This window comes from Syngnathus typhle, linkage group LG3 (genome assembly GCF_033458585.1).
Source record: "Syngnathus typhle isolate RoL2023-S1 ecotype Sweden linkage group LG3, RoL_Styp_1.0, whole genome shotgun sequence".
NCBI lineage: Eukaryota > Metazoa > Chordata > Actinopteri > Syngnathiformes > Syngnathidae > Syngnathus > Syngnathus typhle.
The window spans coordinates 17,406,244-17,427,635 of record NC_083740.1 but is presented as its reverse complement, the minus strand read 5'-3'; positions in this window follow the sequence as shown (position 1 = coordinate 17,427,635).

Sequence of the window (21,392 nt, the reverse complement as noted above, 5' to 3'; positions counted from 1 at the left end):
TAGTCATTACTAGAATTGCAAATTGTCTTCACTTTTAATATCTTTTTTTTTAAATATTTGACCAGTTTTTACTCGTCTGATTTGAAAACGAGTTATTTGACAATTTGTTTTGTAGCTTTTACTGTATATAATATGAGATGCTCATACATTTATTTGGGTTGACAGTCATAATGGCCCTCCGAAAGTAGTTATGACTACAATGCGGCCCGCGAAAAAAACGAGTTTGACACCCCTGGTCTATACCCTCCCACCACCACTACCTTTGTGACAGTTATTTTCATTTTTGTCATCCTTGATCTGGTGACTGAAATGTAAACATCTATTGCTCTTACTCTGTTTCCCATTGCAGTTATTGTGGCCTTTTTTGTTGGTCTTACCATCACCCTTGCCAAAAGTGTCATTGGCTACATTTTCACCTCAGACCTGTGAGTTATACTGTTACATATTAGTAACTTTGGCGCTCGTAATACGTGCCACACCGAGGAACTGTCTTTAAAGAATACAGTAGTTCACATTAAAAAGCTATCAGAACATGTAAATGAATTACTTAATTATAATCAAGTAAATTAAAACATGTAAATGAATTACTTAATTATAATCTAGTAAATTAAAACAACAGTCATTTGTTGTGGGGGAAAAAAGTGAATAAATCTAAAGTTGTTATTGAGATTAAAAACGTGTTTACAGTGATCCCTCGCCACTTCGCGCTTCACCTTTTGCGAATGCGCTACTTTACGGGTTTATAAGTAACGGGCAAATACACACGTGCCTCTGAGCAATGTGCATCACTGTGGACGTGACTGAGTTCAAGTGCAGGAGACGGCAGCCGGCCACGTGCAGAAGGAATCGGAGCACGTGACAATATCACGTGTTTGTTCTTTTATTTACTGTAAAGGTACCATATATGTACAGAACAGTGTGGGAATAGTTATTAAGGGAATGGGAACGGTTTATGTAGCGTAAAAGTATTGAGGAGCCTTTAATATATGTATATGACCACAATGCAACAGGAGATTCATCCGCAACCAACTCACTTTGGTTTCGTTATGCGTGATGTCCCCTGGGTTAGCGTAATGTGGTATTTCTGAAGGCAGACACTTTCTAAATGACTTCCATTACACCTGTGCTCCCTAGCAACCAACATTACGTGTTGAAAATTTCAATATGGTGTTTAATTTTCTAAATAATCCATATATCGTTTCTACTTTGCGGATTTTAGTTTTTTGCAGGTGGTTCTGGAATGCATCTTCAGCAAAAACCGAGTGCTCACTGTATTATGTTGTTATTACGACTAACACTTATTTACAATAACATATTTTCGTAAAGTGCTAAATCTAATTCAAATGCAATTGCATTTAATGCACCCCATTGACAGTGAATAATAAAGGAATGTGAGTTCTCAATGAACTATCAAACCAATTAAACTCAAAATTTTAAAATAGAAAAATATTACTATATAAGTGAATAAAATTAAGATGTAATCTGATGTGATTGTAGATCAAAATTTAAAATCACGCATAATTAATACCATGCTGTGCAAGTGGGAACAAATTACAATGAAAAACAATGAGTTCACAAATTCAAACTATAGCTTGTGAAGAAAGCGTACATATTACATTACATTACGTACATATTATTAGCCATAAATTATTACAGGAATATTTTTACATGTCAGCACCTCACACAGCTACTTGCTTTTCTTTTGCTAGAATTTTCATGTTGTATCTCATCATATTTGTCTCATAACCTTCAGAGAAATTTTGAAACGGGTTGCTGAAATCTTGATTGTTTTCGTCTTCTTGCATCATTCTGACGCTGTTGCGGTAAGAAAAAAAAATCCTATCTGACATTTTAGGAGAAGTTTTAAATGTGCTTCGTGTGAACTTGCAACAATCACTGCAGGGCGTGTGCGGAGGTGTCATCCGAGGAGTTGGGAAACAAAAGGTTGGTGCTCTTTGTAACCTGGTGGGACACTACTTCATTGGCTTTCCCATTGGCTTGGCCTTAACCTTTGCGGCAAAATTGAACATCCTAGGTAAGACCTGCATGTTCTGGAATCAAAATGTGTCATGTGAGTTTCAGAAACGCTGCTGTTGTTTCTTCAACAGGGCTTTGGATAGGTCTTACTCTCTGTGTCTTCATGCAGGCTACTTCAGGGCTCGAAACTAACGATTGCCCGATTGCCCGGGGCAAGTAGCGATGGCAGACGGGCAAGTAGAATTTTTCCTCACTTGCCCGAACTTGCCCTGCCATAATACCATGTTTTCAAGCTGTAAAAAGACGATTTTGTGCATAATTTCTCGCAACTTCTGCCGCTTCTGGTCCGACATTTTGTTTTCTAGGGAGCGGTTAGTTTCTCGTGTAAGTCTGCAATACATTGATAACGGCAAAGCGCTTCGTAATTAAATGCATGCTCCCTCACCCGTCCCTGGCTCTTCTGCGCCTGCGCACCAGCAGAGCTTGTTTCCGGTTGGCGGATGCCTTTTGGGCGAGGGAGGAGGGGCAGAGGGCCAGGAGGGCAGAATACATGGAAAGGCAGAGGGCCAGGAGGGACTGAATGAATTTTGGTACTACAGTAGACTAGTGTGGTTTAATTGCATCAAAAGTTCTACACTGTATTAAAACAGGCTGCAGGCACAATATGATGGAATAAAAACATATGAAGGCAAAACTTATAGTGTTGTCTTTTTTATTGCAAAAATGTGTCGGGCAAGTAAAAATCCACTCCAAAAAAATTCGGGCAAGTAAAATTTTGTTTCGGGCAAGTAAAATTTTCTCCAACTTGCCCGCGGGCAACTTGGGCAAAAAATAAGCTTCGAGCCCTGTACTTTCTTACTCGTTTATCTATACAAACTAGATTGGAGTAAGGCTGCCGAAAAGGTGAGTTAGTCAATTCTCTGAAAACACAAATGTGACTTTATGAAGTCAAGTGATTTGCATTGTAACATTTTTTAATGCCTTCAATCAGGCTAAAATTAGAGCCGGGGTCCAGGTCCCCTATGACGACACGGTCAAGACAGAAGATTGCAAGTTCGGTAAGTTCAGGCGTACAAATTGTAATGATATGTGGTTGCAGACGATCACCCACAGAGGGCTGTATAGCCTCAAGGGAACTCTGTAGGACGCAAAGTATGCACAGGTAGTAGAAGAAGAGTGTTAGCACGAGACTACGCGAGTGATTAAATAAACAACTAGCTGAAGCGCGTATAAAGTTCAACTGAAGCCTTATTTAAGGAGCATAAGAACTTTACATGGTACCAGGAGTGGTGTTAAAAAAAAAAAAAAAAGAAGAAGCAAAATGTGGTGTATTGATTTGGTAATGTTGGTTGGTATAAGTATTATTTCAGTGCTTATTTGCTGCCAATGTGATACTTCTACTTTTGCCCAGTAGAGGGCGCACTCGCCTAGAGTTGACTACTGAGGATTGATGTTAGACAGAAGAAGTTGTACAAGAGAGAAACCTGTGCTTGTACTGTGTGTGCCGTTCTATTAAAAAGCCCTCTAAACTTGGAGAGTGTGCGCGTCATTACGGCCACGATATAACATATTTTTGGCGACGAGGATAAACAAAGTTTTGAAGAAAGGCCGAGTTGTTCGGACGGCAAGGACTTAAAAGGGGAGGAGTACCAAGTACCGTGAAAGTTTGTAAAAGATGGCGACCATTGGCACTCTGGCGGCGTTTGATGCGAAAAATCAAAGCTGGGAAGAATACTGTGAAATAATGGATCAGTTTTTTGAGGCCAATGAGATTGGTGATGGGGATAAGCAGAGAGCTATTCTCCTCAGTGTTGTCGGCGCATCTACATACAGTTTAATGCGGAATCTCCTTAGTCCAAATAAACCAAAAGAGACTTACGGCGAGCTGGTGGCACGACTAAAAAACCACTTCGACCCAAAGCCAAGTGAAATCGTCCAGAGGTACAAGTTTGATTCTCGCAGTCGTAAGCCAAATGAGTCGGTGATGGAGTACGTAGCGGAGCTGCGGAGGCTGGCCCAGGACTGTAATTATGGCAACACCTTGGAGCAAAAGTTGAGAGACAGGATCGTTTGTGGAATAAATGATGATCGGATTCAAAGAAGACTCCTGGCAGAAGCAGATCTAACGTGTGAGAAGGCTTTGTCCATTGCAGTTGCGGCAGAAACAGCAACTAAAAATGCGCAAGACCTGCAGAATCCGTGCACCACTGCGAAGTGCTTCAGAGTAAACAAAGGCCCGCAGCAGCGAGGTGCGTTCAAGTGCGGAAATGTTCAGGAGTGCTATCGTTGCAAAGGACAACACAACGCTGCAGAATGTAAGTTTAAACAAGAAAAATGTCATGCATGTGGAAAAGTGGGTCATATTGCCAGAGCCTGCAGAAATAAAAGCAAACAAAAGAGATATGTAGTAAATCCTACAGCTAAAAAGGAGCAGTCTCGTTCAAGTTATCGGTCACATAACGTTCAAGAGCGACCAGAGGACAGTGATACAGATAGTTCAGAAGAAGATTCCTTTCCTTTACAAAATATAAAGTTTAAGCTTGGACGTATGAGTGAAATATACCTGAGAAAAGTTGATCCGTATACAGAGAGCATGAAACTAAATGGGAAGAGAGTTCAGTTTGAGATTGACACGGGTTGCAGTCTCACAGTAATGAGTGAGAAGACATTCCTAACAACATGGAGAACCAACATGACTCCTTGTATTAAACCAGTACGACTCAAGTTGGAGACATACACTGGGGATCGAGTTGAAGTTGTGGGAGCAGCTCAAGTCCAAGTCAAGTACAAAAAGCAAAGAGCTAAACTGCCCCTAGTGGTTGTGAAAGGAGATGGTCCCTCATTACTAGGCAGATGCTGGCTAGAGGACATTCAGCTGAATTGGAAAGAAATAAAAGCCAGACACAAAGAAAGACAAGTACATCAGATACACACAGACCAGAAAACAGTGGAAACAAAAGTGACCTTACAAGAAGTACTGTGCAAACATGATGAAGTTTTCAAGGAGGAGCTGGGCACTTTAAAGGGCACCAAAGCCACTATTCATGTGAAGGGAAATGCTGTTCCGCGCTTCTTCCGTCCAAGGTCTATTCCTTATGCCATGAGAGCAAAAGTGGATGAGGAAATTGACAGACTGTTAAAAGAAGACATTATCACACCAGTTAAGTACTCAGAATGGGCAGCACCAGTGGTACCTATCCTGAAACCAGTGGGCACAGTCAGATTATGTGGAGATTATAAACTAACTGTAAACACCGTGTCATCCCTTGAGCAGTATCCGATACCCAGAGTTGAGGATTTGTTCAATGCACTTGCAAAGGGTAAGCAGTTCTCTAAGTTAGACATGAGTCATGCTTATCAACAGATACTTATGGATGAGGACTCCAAGAAATACCTCACCGTGAATCCGCACAGGGGATTGTTCACCTACAACAGGCTTCCATTCGCTGTGGCCTCTGCCCCGGCCATATTTCAGAGAACGATGGAGAGTCTTTTATGTGGGATTCCTCTAGTAGCTGTGTATCTAGATGATATATTGGTAAGTGGCATGGACCAATCTGATCACCTAAAAAACCTGGACTCTGTGCTAAACAGATTGAAAGAAGCGGGACTACGCCTTAGGAGAAACAAGTGTACGTTCCTTCAAGATGAAGTGGAGTACTTGGGCGACAAAGTCGATGCACAAGGATTACACCCCACTGCCCAAAAGGTCAAAGCAATCCAAGATGCTCCTGCCCCAGCAAATGTTTCAGAGCTGAAATCGTTCTTGGGATTGTTAAACTACTACAACAAGTTTCTTCCAAACCTGGCAACCCTGTTGGCACCATTACATGAGTTGTTGAGACATGATGTTCGTTGGAAATGGGACAAAGAACAAGAAGAGGCATTCCAAAAGGCAAAGGACTTGCTTAACACTTCAGATGTTCTTGTACGCTACTCAGCTGACCGTGAGTTGGTTTTGTCGTGTGATGCTTCCCCTTACGGAGTGGGGGCAGTATTATCACATATCATGGAAAATGGAAGTGAGAGACCAATTGGATTCGTGCCCCGTACCTTACAACCTGCTGAGACAAGATACTAACAGTTGGATAAAGAAGGTCTTGCGGTCATGTTTGGGATTGAAAAGTTTCATAAATATGTATATGGTCGAAACTTTACCATTTACACGGATCACAAGCCATTGATTTATCTGTTCAACGAGAAGAAGCCAATTCCTCAAATGGGATCACCTAGAGTGCAGCGGTGGGCTGTGAAGTTGAGTGCATACAAATACAACATTGTCTACAAACCAGGCAAACATCATGCTAATGCAGATGCCTTGAGCAGGATGCCAGTTCCTGTCAAGTTAAGGAAAGAAAGCTTCGCCTTCACACAATAAAGTAGAATAACAATGTGTGAAGGCCTTCGCCTTCACACAATAAAGTAGAATATCAATGTGTGAAGGCCTTCGCCTTCACACAATAATAAAGTAGAATAACAATGTGTGAAGGCCTTCGCCTTCACACAATAAAGTAGAATATCAATGTGTGAAGGCCTTCGCCTTCACACAATAAAAAAAAAATAATAATAAAGTAGAATAACAATGTGTGAAGGCCTTCGCCTTCACACAATAAAGTAGAATAACAATGTGTGAAGGCCTTCGCCTTCACACAATAATAATAATAAAGTACAATAACAATGTGTGAAGGCCTTCGCCTTCACACAATAATAAAGTACAGTAACAATGTGTGAAGGCCTTCGCCTTCACACAATAAAGTACAATAACAATGTGTGAAGGCCTTCGCCTTCACACAATAAAGTAGAATAACAATGTGTGAAGGCCTTCGCCTTCACACAATAATAAAGTAGAATAACAATGTGTGAAGGCCTTCGCCTTCACACAGTAAAAAAAATAATAATAATAAAGTAGAATAACAATGTGTGAAGGCCTTCGCCTTCACACAATAACAATGTGTGAAGGCCTTCGCCTTCACACAATAACAATGTGTGAAGGCCTTCGCCTTCACACAATAATAAAGTAGAATAACAATGTGTGAAGGCCTTCGCCTTCACACAGTAAAAAAAATAATAATAATAAAGTAGAATAACAATGTGTGAAGGCCTTCGCCTTCACACAATAACAATGTGTGAAGGCCTTCGCCTTCACACAATAACAATGTGTGAAGGCCTTCGCCTTCACACAATAACAATGTGTGAAGGCCTTCGCCTTCACACAATAACAATGTGTGAAGGCCTTCGCCTTCACACAATAAAGTAGAATAACAATGTGTGAAGGCCTTCGCCTTCACACAATAATAATAATAAAGTAGAATAACAATGTGTGAAGGCCTTCGCCTTCACACAATAATAAAGGACAGGAATAACAATAGTGTGAAGGTCTTCACCTTCACACTAATAATAAAGGACAGGAATAACAATAGTGTGAAGGTCTTCACCTTCACACTAATAATAATAAAGTGAATGGAGTAGAATAACATATGTGTGAAGGCCTTCGCCTTCACACAATTAGAATTTCACTGGATGAGCATAACCGCATCCTAGTTAATAGTTTCAAAAAGGATTTATACATTTATTCTCATTTTTTTAAGTCATAAAAACCTGATATTTGATCACGGGTGTGTAGACTTATATCCACTGCATCATATATATCAGAACATTATCTCTTTTCTTTGCGTTCCTCTTCTTTTAGTCTGACCATCGGTCTGGTGGTAGCCATGGTGATCCTCCAGATAGCTTTGGTACAGATTTTTTTTCTCCAGGACAAAATTTCTCCTGATGATAAACAAAAACCTCTGGCTCTCAATAATAGGTGGGTATAGATATTTTAATATTGCAAATATAATATGAGAGAAGAGTTGTGATGTAAAAAGTACAAGGACTCGAAATAGTGGTCGTGGTTGTAAACCTGACATCTGGAATTTGTCATGTATGTGTCAATTGCCGAAATCAGCATTGAATATATCTCAACTACAATATCTACATGTAATGAAACATGGGAATATGAATCACCTAAAATATGAATGTTGTCCCTTCTTTTTTGCCTTCAGAAAAGCATTCCACTGCTTCAACTACTTTTTCTTTTTCTATAACGTGATCATGGGCATAAGCAACTGCATCATGAGACTGCTTAGTTTGTAATTATGGTAGAGTTTCATCTTCTTAAAATTATTTCTAAATAAATCCATGCACATTTATTTGTACAGGTTTGCTGAACTCCTGTGATATTTTTTAACAGAAGAGTTAAGTATCTGTTCTATCATCAAGATTGAGTAATGCCCAAAATTTTAAAATGTGGCAGAAGGGAGGAACACATCTTTATTCCATGACTTTCTGCCAGTAACTGTGGCTATATACAACTCTTCACAGCAGCAAAGACATCACAAAAGACAAATGTTTGACCCCTAACTGTTGCTTGCTGGGTGAGAGGCCTGAAAGAAAGTCATAAAGAAAAAGTGTGAAGTTAAAGATATAACTTAATTCATTGCTGAACTGGTCATTATGGGACTGTTGCATTTTAGTACATAAATCTGTCCATATTTTCCCTTGTTTTATCAATATAGCACATGCAGTGTGTAAAAAAGGCCCCCCTTGTGGACGCCAAGTATGACACCCTTTACTGTGACTTTCTCTCTCCCTGCTGATGACGCATCGCTTCAACTAACGTTCAGCCAATCAGCGTACAGTTTGGGCTTGCGATATTACGCTGTAGTAATTCTACCGAAGACCCCGCTCTAACAGCGCCGATCCAGTGATCCAACCTCGTACTCACAGCTGTCCGTTTTATGTGCGTCTTTGGCAAAACCACACACACACTTACACAAACCCTACATACCTGCAAACCTATGTTACAATAAACCAGCTGTGAAGCAAGAAAGAAATCGAGGGAAGACATCTGTGTGATTCTGACCGGTCACCCGATGCGAGCTCTACTCAACGATCCAGTATAATATATCATAGGAAGCCAGCCCTTCCGCACAAAGTGGTCCTTCGAGCCGGATCCAGAGCCCGCAGCGGAATAAGATGTTTACCCCATTACAGAATGATCCCAATGCGCGGAGTCAGAGGCAAAGATCCCTCCCCACGTACTTGCAGGATTACGATCTATCTGATCTCCCAACCAGCTCACAAACTCAGAAGCCTTATTCACTACAGTCTAGACACCATCTAGAGGAAGAGGAGTCATCATCATCGGCGGTCACTCGGAACGAGTATGACGGTCTTCTTTTCAGGGTCGTCTACTTGTGGGTCCGCAGGTGGGCGTAGAGGCCGATCCGGGATCCACATATTTTTGTGCAGTGTGGGCAGGGGAAAGTGGTGGTGGGTTGTGGTCGTGCTGGAGCCAGTTTTTGTCTTTCCTTTCGGAGTTGTCGTTTGGTTTCTGCGACACGGCGGAGTTCCTTTTCGTGATGTGCTGCACCTTCTTGCACCGCTGCCCTCCAGCAGTTCCTGTTCAAGGCGATGCGCTCCCAGTCCCGAGATGTTATTTGGAATTTCTTGAGATTGGTCTTGAGGTTGTCCTTAAAACGTTTCTTTTGCCCGCCCGGGGCTCGCGGACCTCTCTCCAGCTGGGAGTATAACATCTGTTTGGGGAGGCGGGTGTCAGCCATGCGGATGAGATGTCCTGTCCATCGGAGTTGGTGCTGCATTATTAAGGTGGTGATGCTCGGTATCCTGGCTTCCTCCAGAACGCTGATGTTTGTGCGTCTGTCCTCCCATTTGATCCGGAGTATTTTCCTCAAGGTTCTCTGGTGGTGTTGTTCAAGAGCTCTTAGGTGCCTGCTGTAGGTTGTCCATGACTCTGCCCCGTAAAGTAAGGTGGGGAGAACCACAGCTTTGTAAACCAGGAGCTTGGTGTCAACCCGGAGGTCTCGGTCTTCGAAGACTCTTTTCCGGAGTCTGGCATACGCTCCACTGGCACAGCTCAGGCGATGGTTGACCTCGGAGTCAATGTCCGCTTTGGAGGAGAGAAAACAGCCGAGGTAGGGGAAATGGTGAACATAATCAAGTGCAGTGTTGTCCACATTTATGATGGGCGGAGTAGATGGCTGGTTGGGTGGGGGTTGATGTAGCACCTGGGTCTTCTTGATGTTCACGGTCAGACCCAGGGCTCTGTATGCCTTAGCAAAGGAGTTCAGGATGCCCTGGAGGTCTTCTGCAGAGTGTGCTGCTATGACATTATCGTCTGCATACTGGAGCTCCACGACCGTGGTGGTTCTGATCTTGGTTTTGGCTTTGAACCTGTTAAGGTTGAAGAGCCTGCCATCAGTCCTGTACCATATTGGGATTCCGTGTGGTAGTTCTTTGTTGATGAGGTGGAGTATGGCGGCAATGAAGACAGAGAACAGGGTGGGTGCAATAATGCATCCCTGTTTGACCCCTGTCTCTACAGTGAAAGGCTCAGTCAAGGAGCTGTTATTGAGCACTGTGGCTGTCATTCCGTCATGTAATAAACGCAGTATTCTGACGTATTTGTCCGGGCAACCATACCTCAGAAGGATGCTCCATAGGGCCTGGCGATCCACCGTGTCAAAGGCTTTTGTAAGGTCTATGAAAGCCATGAACAAAGGCTGTTTATGCTCACGGCATTTCTCCTGGAGTTGGCGTGCTGTAAAAATCATGTCTGCAGTGCCTCTAGATGGGCGAAAACCGCACTGCGATTCTGGGAGAATTTCCTCAGACAGTGGCAGTAGGCGATTGGCAAGAACACGAGCAAGTACTTTGCCAACTGTTGAAAGGAGCGAGATGCCCCTATAGTTTCCGCAATCCGCTTTGTCCCCTTTCTTGAAAATGGTCACTATCAGAGCATCCCTGTGCTCCGAGGGGAGTACTTCTTTTTCCCAGACCTTCAGAAAGAGGGAATGGAGGTGGCGCTGGAGCTCTAGTCCACCTTCCTTTAGGACCTCAGCTGGGATCCCATCTGGCCCAGAGGCCTTGTTGTTCTTCAGGCTCCTGATGGCATCTTGGACCTCTACTAAAGTGGGAGGTTCACCCATGTCTTCCCTGATGGGACTCTGAGGGATGTGACTGAGGAAATCTGACTGAGTTGTGCTGTCACGGTTGAGGAGTTCCTGAAAGTGCTCTCTCCACCGGTTGTTTATGGACTCATTGTCCTTCAACAGCTCCTGCCCGTCTTTAGAGCGTAGGGGGTTTTGGCCGCGATGGCTTGGGCCGTAGACAGCCTTAGTAGCGCTGAAAAAGCCTCTGGTGTCACCAGAGTCTGCCAAACTCTGGATTTCCAGTGCCCTTTCTGTCCACCAGGAGTTTTTAATCTGTCTCACCCGGCTCTGGACGTCAGCCTTGGCTTTGGAGTGGGCCTGTCTCTTTGCTGTGCAGGTGATCTCATTTTGCCAGACACGAAAGGTTTCCCTTTTCTTGGAGATGAGCTGTTCTATCTCTGTGTCGTTCTCATCAAACCAGTCCTGATGCTTTCTGGCCTTGTACCCGAGAGTGGCACGGCAGGTGTCGAGGATGGAAGACTTGAGCAGGCTCCAGTGTTTTTCGATGTCCTCAGGGTATTCCTGAATGAGGCTTTCTCCAAGAGAGGCCTGAAACAGCTGCAGGGTGGCAGTGTTGTTCAGGGCCTCGAGGTTTAGTCTCTGCCGGCTCAGCTTCTTTTGGAGTCTCCTCTTCCTCTTGAGTCTGATGGACATCGTGGATCGTATCAGGCGGTGATCTGTCCAGCAGGCCTCTGAATCCATCATGGCTTTTGTGATGGTCACGTCGCGCTGATCCCTGGCTCTGACAATGACATAGTCAATAAGATGCCATTGTTTAGAGCGAGGGTGTCTCCATGAACCCTTGAGTTTGTTCTTCTGGCGAAAGATGGTATTCGTGATGGTAAGGTCATATTGAGCACATTTGCTAAGAAGCAAAACCCCGTTGGAGTTGATGTTTCCAATGCCTTCCTTTCCAATGGTGCCCTTCCAGAGGTGGTGGTCCCGGCCCACTCTGGCATTGAAATCTCCCAGTATAATAATCTTGTCCTCTTTGGGGATTTTTGACAATACATCATCCAGACAGGCATAGAAGGCCTCTTTTTTGTCCTCATCGGAAGCAAGGGTAGGTGCATAAGCACTAAGAACTGTTGCCGTCTGGTTGTTGACCAGCACCAGACGGAGGGTCATCAGGCGCTCACTGATTCCCACAGGGAGTTCAGAGAGCTGACTGATCAGTTGGTTCTTGATGGCAAAACCAACCCCATGGATCCTAGGCTCATCTGTGGCCTTTCCTTTCCAAAAGAAAGTGTATCCACCCTTTTCCTCCTTCAGATGACCTTCCTCTGCCCGCCGGGTTTCTGAAAGAGCAGCTATGTCAATCCGGCATCTTCTCAGTTCCCTGGCAATGATGGCGGTTCTCCTCTCCGGCCTATCACTGGTTACACTGTCCATTAGTGTGCGCACATTCCATGCTCCAAAATTCATGTTTTTGTGGTTTCGACCGCATATTGGTGATCCCTCTGAACGCGGTAATCCAGTCGGGAGGTTTGAGGCAGGCTATGTTTAGGGCACCTTTTCTAGCCCCTTCCCCATCAGGGGTGAGCAGAGTGGATCCTAAAAAGGGCTGCTCAGTCGTGGATGCAGCTACCGAAGAGCTCTATCTGCCTCGGTCCAGGAGCCCAACGATCATCTAACATCCACCGCCTGATGTGCCAGCTTGTGACTAGGGGCTTCCAGACTTCACAATCCTGCCCCCGTTGCCACTTACTGGTCGCCACAGGACTTCAATCCGGGATGTAAGGTGGATTCCCTGAAAAAGACGCCTGTGCGTGACTTTGTTTAAAGTGGGGAGACTGGTGCACAGACAGTCACCACACTGTCCTTGACAGATCGGGGTCAGAGTCCAGTGGCAAGGAGACCAAGACGACTGGTGACCCTTTTCTGCTGCAGCCTTCATCCGCCTTCCCAGCCGTTGTGACGCCACCCCTCAGGTCAGCCATCATCCTCCGCCTGGTCCACCGTTGAGGTCTTCACTATTTACCCATAGCTGGAGCTGTTTACCCACAGCCGGGACAGTGGTTGATGGGCAGTAGGGCGTGTCCACACACCGGTGGGCCTACATGCCACATCTCTGGGGCCCACTGCTGCTCCGAGATCCTGCACAACTTAGCCTGGGACCGCAAGGTGCCAGTTACCGTGTGTGGCCACGAGGAGGCGTGTGCAAGTCTTGGCAATGGAGAGGCTGTGTACCGGCTGAGGAGACTTACACACTCGGCTCCTCTTTTCACCCCCGGAAACAGAGGGCTAGCCGGTGGCGGTAGCTGAAAGCAGAAAAGTGGCAAGCAGAGGCAGCATGCAGCATGCACAAACTACAGGCACTACTACTCCAACACTACTGCACTGACGCATCACACGCCCTGTGCGCTGATGGAACACACACACACTGCGCGGAGTCAGAGGCAAAGATCCCTCCCCACGTACTTGCAGGATTACGATCTATCTGATCTCCCAACCAGCTCACAAACTCAGAAGCCTTATTCACTACAGTCTAGACACCATCTAGAGGAAGAGGAGTACAGTGAACCTGATTCACACTCTACAACCCCGAATGGTCAGCTGTCCCACAGCCCAGTGCGTCGGTCAGTCACTGACACAAGGGATTCTTCCGCAGATGAGTGGAGACGGGAGCGCCAGATGCTTCAGCGTGAAAGGGATTATCTCCTAGTATCCTTAGAGAAATTGAAAGTACAGAACGAACAGCTCAGAGACAAAATGGAGTCCAGCAGTTCCTGTCCAGAGCCACGTCCGGTGACTAGAGATAGACTGTACAGAGAAGGGCTGGACAATGGGGGTGTCTCATCAAGGTACCAGACGTTAGTCCACTATCGGGACAGAGACAGGAGATCTAGAAGAGAGACACCACCAAGACCACCCTCTGGAAGGCAGTATGACCCCCGCAGGGATACAAAGGGCTATAGGGAATCATACAGGTACGACTCCTCGTCTCCTGAACACTATCCTGAGCCAGTGCTCTACAAGCATCAGTCCCCGCGACGCAGATATGAGTCCAGTAAAGAGCGCTACAGCTATGAGCAAACAAGCCGTCACCGCTCACCCGAGCGCCATCATCGCTACAGAGGCTCTCGTTATTCTCCAGACCAGCGTGAGAGACGCAGCCCATCTCCACCTTGGCACAACTACAAACACCGCCGCCCAGTGACTCCCCCTGGGGGACAGGAAAGAACCTACAAGGGTCCTACTCCAACAATTCCAAACTTTAGCCTCCCTAACCCAAGAGAGTTTGCGAGACTCCGCATTGCCCTTGACAATCTTCTTCCCAGAGATGCCACTGAACGTTTTAAGTTCCAGATTCTAGTGGACCATCTGAAGCTGGAAGAAGCCTTGCTGGTTGCAGATTCCTACAGCAATTCCGACTATCCCTTTTCTGACACCATGGCAGCTTTAAACCAGCAGTATGGCCAGCCACACCAACTCGCCCTTCAGCGTATTGCTGAACTGATGGATGGCCCCAACATCCCGAGTGGTGATGTCAAATCATTCAGGTTATTTGCCCTGAATATCCGATCCCTGGTAAGCATGTTGGAGCAGCTTGGTTTAAAGGGACAAGTTGAGCTAGACTGTGGTTCTCATGTCACCCGTCTACTAGGCAAGCTACCGCACGACTTGAGGTCCAGTTTCAGACGTTATATTCATCCGCTCCGCATTCCAATCCCCACTCTCCTGGATTTAGCAGATTGGTTGGAGTATGAGCTTCAGATCCAGGAGGACATTGCACAATACCGCAACAGGAAGGACACTGGCCCCAAAAGGAAAGACAAAGACTGTAGGAGTAACTGGAAGCCGTCACCAAAGACCTCAGTCCTCATGCTGGCTGCGGAACCCAAACACGACGAAGAGACTGCCAAATCTGCTCCAATCAGCCAGGTACCAAAGAGGTTCTGTGCATTCTGTGACAACGACAAGCACACCTTGAATAACTGCACAAACTTCAAGATCCTATCTGCCACCCAGAAGAGTAACTGGGTTCAAGACAACAATCGATGTTGGCGGTGCGGCAGAGAACACAGATCAGCTGAATGTGATCTAAAAATGGGCTGTAAAACATGCAACCGCAGACACCTCCTCGTCCTCCATGAGGTTAATGAGAGAAGTCCAGTCAAGACAAGTAAAGCGGAGAAGAAATCGGACCAGGCTAAACCCAACGAGAGCAAACCCTCAGCAGCACCAACATCAGAACAAGTGCAGTTCATCGGCAAGCCACCACAGGGCCCACGCGTACTTCTCAAGATCAGCAAAGTTATCCTCCGCTTTGGTGATCAAGCTTTGGAGACCTACGCCGTACTGGATGATGGTTCAGAACGCACCTTGCTCCTTCAGCCAGCAGCACAACACCTTGGTATCGAGGGTCAACCTGAAGTCCTGCCGCTGCGCACAGTCAGGCAAGAGCTGCAGATGCTTCATGGGGTGGCTGTTTCCTTTACCATCTCTCCAGCCAGTTCCCCAGCTATGGTGTTCAACATCCAGAGAGCCTTCACTGCACCCGCTCTGGGACTTGGCCAGCACACGTACCCAGTCAAAGCACTGCAGAGTAAATACAGGCATTTGAAGCAACTGCCTATCCCATCGTTCACAGACATCGCCCCACTGCTGCTTATTGGCTCAGACCACCCCCACTTGGTGACTCCAGTTGAACCAGTCATCTTCGGTCCTCCCGGTGCACCAGTTGCGGTCCGTACCAGGCTTGGATGGACCCTCCAAGGTCCGACCCACAACTTGAAACAATACCTCGCTGAACAGCGCTGCCTTTTCACCTCCTTTGGAGCCCCACCAGCAGACATCTATCAGCACGTTGAGAGATTATGGCAACTGGACGTCCTTCTGTGGCGCAATGAAAAGGCCAGCACAAGGTCTCGGCAGGACAAAGAAGCCCTTGAATGCTTGGATAAACACACTGTGCGCATAGAAGTTGATGGTGTTCACCGTTACGCCACTCCCCTCCTCCGTGTGAAAAACTTTCCCAACCTGTGTGCACCAAAGGAGACAGTGCTTCCCCTGCTCAGGAACACTGAACGAAGACTGGCAAAGACACCCGACATAGCTCAAGTCTACAACGCTGAAATCCACAGGCTCGAACAAGCTGGCTATGTGAAAAAACTACCACAGGGCACAGAGAACACCTCGAGCAGCTGGTATATTCCCCACCATCTGGTCGAGCACAACGGCAAACACAGAGTGGTTTTTAATTGTTCTTTCCACTACGATGGGGTTGATCTCAACAAACTCCTAGTTCCCGGTCCAACCCTTGGCCCACCTCTCCTCTCAGTTATCCTGCGATTCAGAGAACATTGTGTGGCATTCAGCAGTGACATAAGAGGGATGTTCCACCAGGTCAGGCTTCTTCCGCAAGACCAGCCGCTCCTCTGCTTCTTATGGAGAGACCTCAAGCGTGACGAACAGCCCGCCATCTACCAGTGGAAAGTGCTTCCCTTCGGGACGACCTGTAGCCCCTGCTGCGCTACATATGCCCTGCAGAGACATGTCACCGACCACACTCAACCCACCGATGCAGTCCAAGACTCCGTATTGAGGCACTTCTATGTGGACAACTGTCTTCAAAGTGTGTCTTCAGCTAAAGAAGCCAAGTCAATCATCGGCAAGTTGCAGACTCTGCTTGCTGAAGGGGGCTTTGAGCTACGTCAATGGGCCAGCACTCACCCCGAAACCATCCATCAACTTCCTGCCGAGATCAGATCAGTCAGTGCCGAGAAGTGGATCACCCAAGGTCACCCAGGATCAGAAGAGTCAGCACTGGGCCTGCAGTGGGACTGTCAGAAGGACACACTGTCGTTCAAATGTCGAGCCACCGTAACTACAGGAAATCCCGTCACTATGCGTTCAATTTACAAGGTACTGGCGAGCCAGTATGACCCTCTCGGCTTCCTTGTACCTTACACCACAAGAGCCAAGGTCGTCATCCAGCACTTGTGGGATAAAAAGCGTGACTGGGATGACCCTTCTCTCCCTGATCATCTGCTTGCCGCATGGAGAGAGTGGGAGGAGGAATTACAGCACCTACAGAGTATAGCCCTTCCAAGATGTTACACTAGCACAGAGTTGGACTCTTCTACCTGCAAGCATGAAGTGCATGTGTTCTGCGATGCCTCAGAGCAAGCCTACGGCTCCGTGGCATACCTCAGAACTGAGAACCCTTGTGGCGTAGTTCAGGTGGCCTTCATCACTGCAAGATCCAGAGTTGCTCCAAAGAAGCAGCAGTCAATTCCACGTTTGGAGTTGTGCGCCGCCCTGACTGGAGCGCAGATGGCACAACTCCTCAAATCTGAACTCACACTTCCCATTCAGCGTGTGGTGCTCTGGGCTGATTCTACCACCGTGCTCACATGGCTCCAGTCAGAGTCATGTAGATTCAAAGTATTTGTCGGCACACGGGTGGCAGAGATTCAAGATCTCACAAAGGGTGATACCTGGCGCTATGTAGAGTCCGCAGAGAACCCTGCAGATGACATCACGCGTGGCAAGCCTCTCCACACCTTAACTACGGATAGCCGCTGGGGCCAAGGTCCGACGTTCCTGTGGGGCAACGCAGACAAATGGCCACAAGCCCCTCAGCTCCAAACTGGGCCAGAGCAGAGCGAAGAACTCAAGAAACCTCCATTCTGTGGCCTCGCTACTGCTACACCTAGTCAGGTACCTGACGCAACACAGTTCTCATCTTTCAGAAATCTCCTGGTGTCTACAAGTCAGACTCTGCACGGGGCGGCTTCAGGCGATGCCACCGCTGATGACTACCACCAAGCCCAGCTGTCTCTGCTACAACAGGTACAACTGGACAGTTTTCCCACTGATTATGCCCAGCTACAATCAGGAAAATCTATCCCCAAGAGCAGCCGTCTTCTCACCCTGGCCCCTGAGTTCGACCACACTGACAAGCTCATACGTGTGGGCGGTCGTCTGCGTCACAGCAACCAGCTCGAATCAGAAACTGTGCACCCAATAGTGCTTGATGGCAAACACCCTATCACCCATCTGCTCATTCAGGAGTACGATGATCGTTTGCATCATCCTGGTCCAGAGAGGGTATTTTCGGAAATGCGCCGGAAGTACTGGATTCCAGGCGGCCGAGAAGCCATCCGCCGCTTCCAGCGCAAGTGCCCAGGGTGTCAGAAATGGCGTGGAAAGCCACAGATCCCTAAGATGGCGGACCTACCACCTCCCAGAGTCCGGCTTTTCAAGCCTGCATTCTACTCAACAGGAGTGGACTGCTTCGGCCCATACACTGTGAAGATTGGTAGGAGAAGTGAGAAGCGCTGGGGAGTAATCTTCAAATGCATGACCATCCGGGCAGTACATATTGATCTCCTCTCCAGTCTATCCGCAGACTCTTTCCTCATGGCCCTGAGACGATTCATCGCTCGAAGGGGAAAACCTTTTGAGCTGATCTCAGACCAAGGGACTAATTTCAGAGGTGGTGAACGAGAGCTACGCGAAGCATTCACTGAACTTACACCAGACCTTCAAGCTCAACTTGCTTCTCAGCAAATCTCTTGGCGGTTCAATCCACCTAATGCCCCCCACTTTGGTGGTTGCTGGGAGCGTGAGATACGCTCTGTGAAGCAAGCTCTTCAGGTCACACTCGGAGCACAGCTTGTAACTGAAGAAGTCCTGAGAACTCTGCTAGTAGAGATTGAAGGGATTCTGAACGCCAAACCATTAGGCTACACTTCTGCTGATATAGCCGATCCCGATCCAGTGACCCCCAACTCCTTGCTCATTGGTCGTCCAGATGCCTCTCTCCCACAGGTGGTGTACCCAGCTTCCGAGACCCTGAGCAGCAAGCGTTGGCGCCATTGCCAACAGTTGGCCGACCACTTCTGGAAGCGGTTCATCCGATTCTACCTGCCCAGTCTCCAGGTCCGGCAAAAGTGGAACGCAGAAAACCCAGACCTGCAAATCGGCCAGACGGTTCTCATCCTTGACCCTCAACTTCCTCGCTCACTGTGGCCAGTGGGCAAAGTGACCAGCATCATCCCAAGCCTTGACGGTAAGGTGCGAGCTGCCGAAGTGAAGGTCAGAGAGAGAACATACACCCGTCCTGTGGCTCGACTCATCCCTCTTCCAGAGCTGCCGGACAACTAACTACAGGACTTGAGATGGAGCCTTTTCTTCTTATGCAGATTTCCTACTGAAATCTGGGGGTGGCTGTAAAAAAGGCCCCCCTTGTGGACGCCAAGTATGACACCCTTTACTGTGACTTTCTCTCTCCCTGCTGATGACGCATCGCTTCAACTAACGTTCAGCCAATCAGCGTACAGTTTGGGCTTGCGATATTACGCTGTAGTAATTCTACCGAAGACCCCGCTCTAACAGCGCCGATCCAGTGATCCAACCTCGTACTCACAGCTGTCCGTTTTATGTGCGTCTTTGGCAAAACCACACACACACTTACACAAACCCTACATACCTGCAAACCTATGTTACAATAAACCAGCTGTGAAGCAAGAAAGAAATCGAGGGAAGACATCTGTGTGATTCTGACCGGTCACCCGATGCGAGCTCTACTCAACGATCCAGTATAATATATCATAGGAAGCCAGCCCTTCCGCACACAGTGCATTGTGGTTATGAGTATAAAAGTGAACAATTTGGTGGGGCTGTGACAGGTTTTTAATGTCTTATATGTTTTGTTTATTTTCCCTGAACCCATTAACTTTTATAAACTGAATTCTTCAGCCTGTGCGTGTTATTTTATTTTTAATTTTTTAAATTTAACTGAAGCAGATAAATACATATATGGTAATCAAATTGAGGGATTTTGAAGTGAACCTAATTAGCGCACACACGTCTGATTTCTACTAAACTTACATGCCATTTATTTATCATAAATAATCTAATGAGTGATCTAAAACTGTAATTTCACTAAGTATTAGTATTAGCAAACTTCCGGTTGAGGCCATGTTGACGAGAACACGCCTAAGGGAAGAAAAAAAAACAACGCACTAATTAGTCTGTGGCAACGCTCGACAGTGAAAAGTTAGCACATTGGCAACGACAGGTAATTTTGACTCCAAAATATCTCTTAGTATTCTAGTTTGAACGCAGAAACAATGAATTATAATCGTAACGTTTCTCGTAATCGAGAAAAGTAGTTTTCCATCATTTGCTGCAGATGGCTAATGTTAGCTGCTACTGCATAAGCGGCAGCTGTCAGACACATGCATGTACTTTTCGTGAGATAATTTAATCGTAAATTGTTTAACGCATTTTTTTATTCGATACGAGTAGTAAAATAGTATCGAAATTAAAACATCTCAAAAATATTAATTTCAACTCAAGTGGAGCGAACTCGCGTGTTAAGGGGGGGAAAAAAATCGTGTTTGGAATATTGCAATGAGCTTTACTCTGCCACAGCACATTGATTAGGAGGTCTCAACTAGTTTCCCGCAGCACACCTCATCATCACTTAAGACACTGGTCTAACTTTCTCCTCGTTCTCATCCAAAACAGGATGTCAGACAGCGAATCCATCAAGAAAATGTTGCGGTCTGTACTCCAGTCTAGCAAGGATGGCGTGAGTATTCTCAATCTGCAATCGGAGTACCGCTCACTCTGTGGAGAGACCATCCCTCTGAGGAAACTGGGCTTCACCAATTTGGAGGATTATCTCAGAAGCATACCCTCTGTGGTGCGGATGGACTACCGCAATGCAGACGTAAGAACTTGGTTTTAATCATTAGGAGTGCCTAATGGCAAGTATCTTCGGGTTTGTCTATGGCGAGGATTAGATCATGTCAACAAATGATACTGTATGGTTCAAACACTGTGTATTTACCGTGTTTGCATAAAGTGGATTTTCTTAACCAAGGTGAAATTAACAATTTTAATGGATTTTGATTTTGTCAATTTAGATCAATGGTTCCCAAACTACCCTAAAGAGACACATAAGGAAACAAACACCTCTTTCTTGATATTTGGTATGCTGCAATTTGAAAAGAGAAAGGTTACATAGAATGGTAAATAAACATTCCACCAGTAACCTTCATTGTCTCACACTTATTAATGGGATGGATGTGCTTGGTGTAGGGACATAAGCTTCTCAACATCAGGCTGGAACTCACTAAGAAGAAGTCGTAGATCCCCGCGGTCAGTAATTTTCAGTCGGTTTCTTTCCTTTTACCTTTCCAGTTAAAAGCTAAATTCAAACAGATACAATTATATTCCGTATGGACCTGCAGCTGCGCTTTGTTCTCATCTTGCATTGTAAGTAATAAAACAGCATATGTGTTTCACAGAAAGATACATGTGTCACCTACCATCTTCTTTACAGTTGAGATGCTTTGCTGCAGTATGCAGTGAGACAGCACACATTGCCCAGCTGGTGGCGCGACAGAAGAGCGCCAAGAAATCAGGGTGCTCCCAATTCGTTAACTGCAGGATGAGACG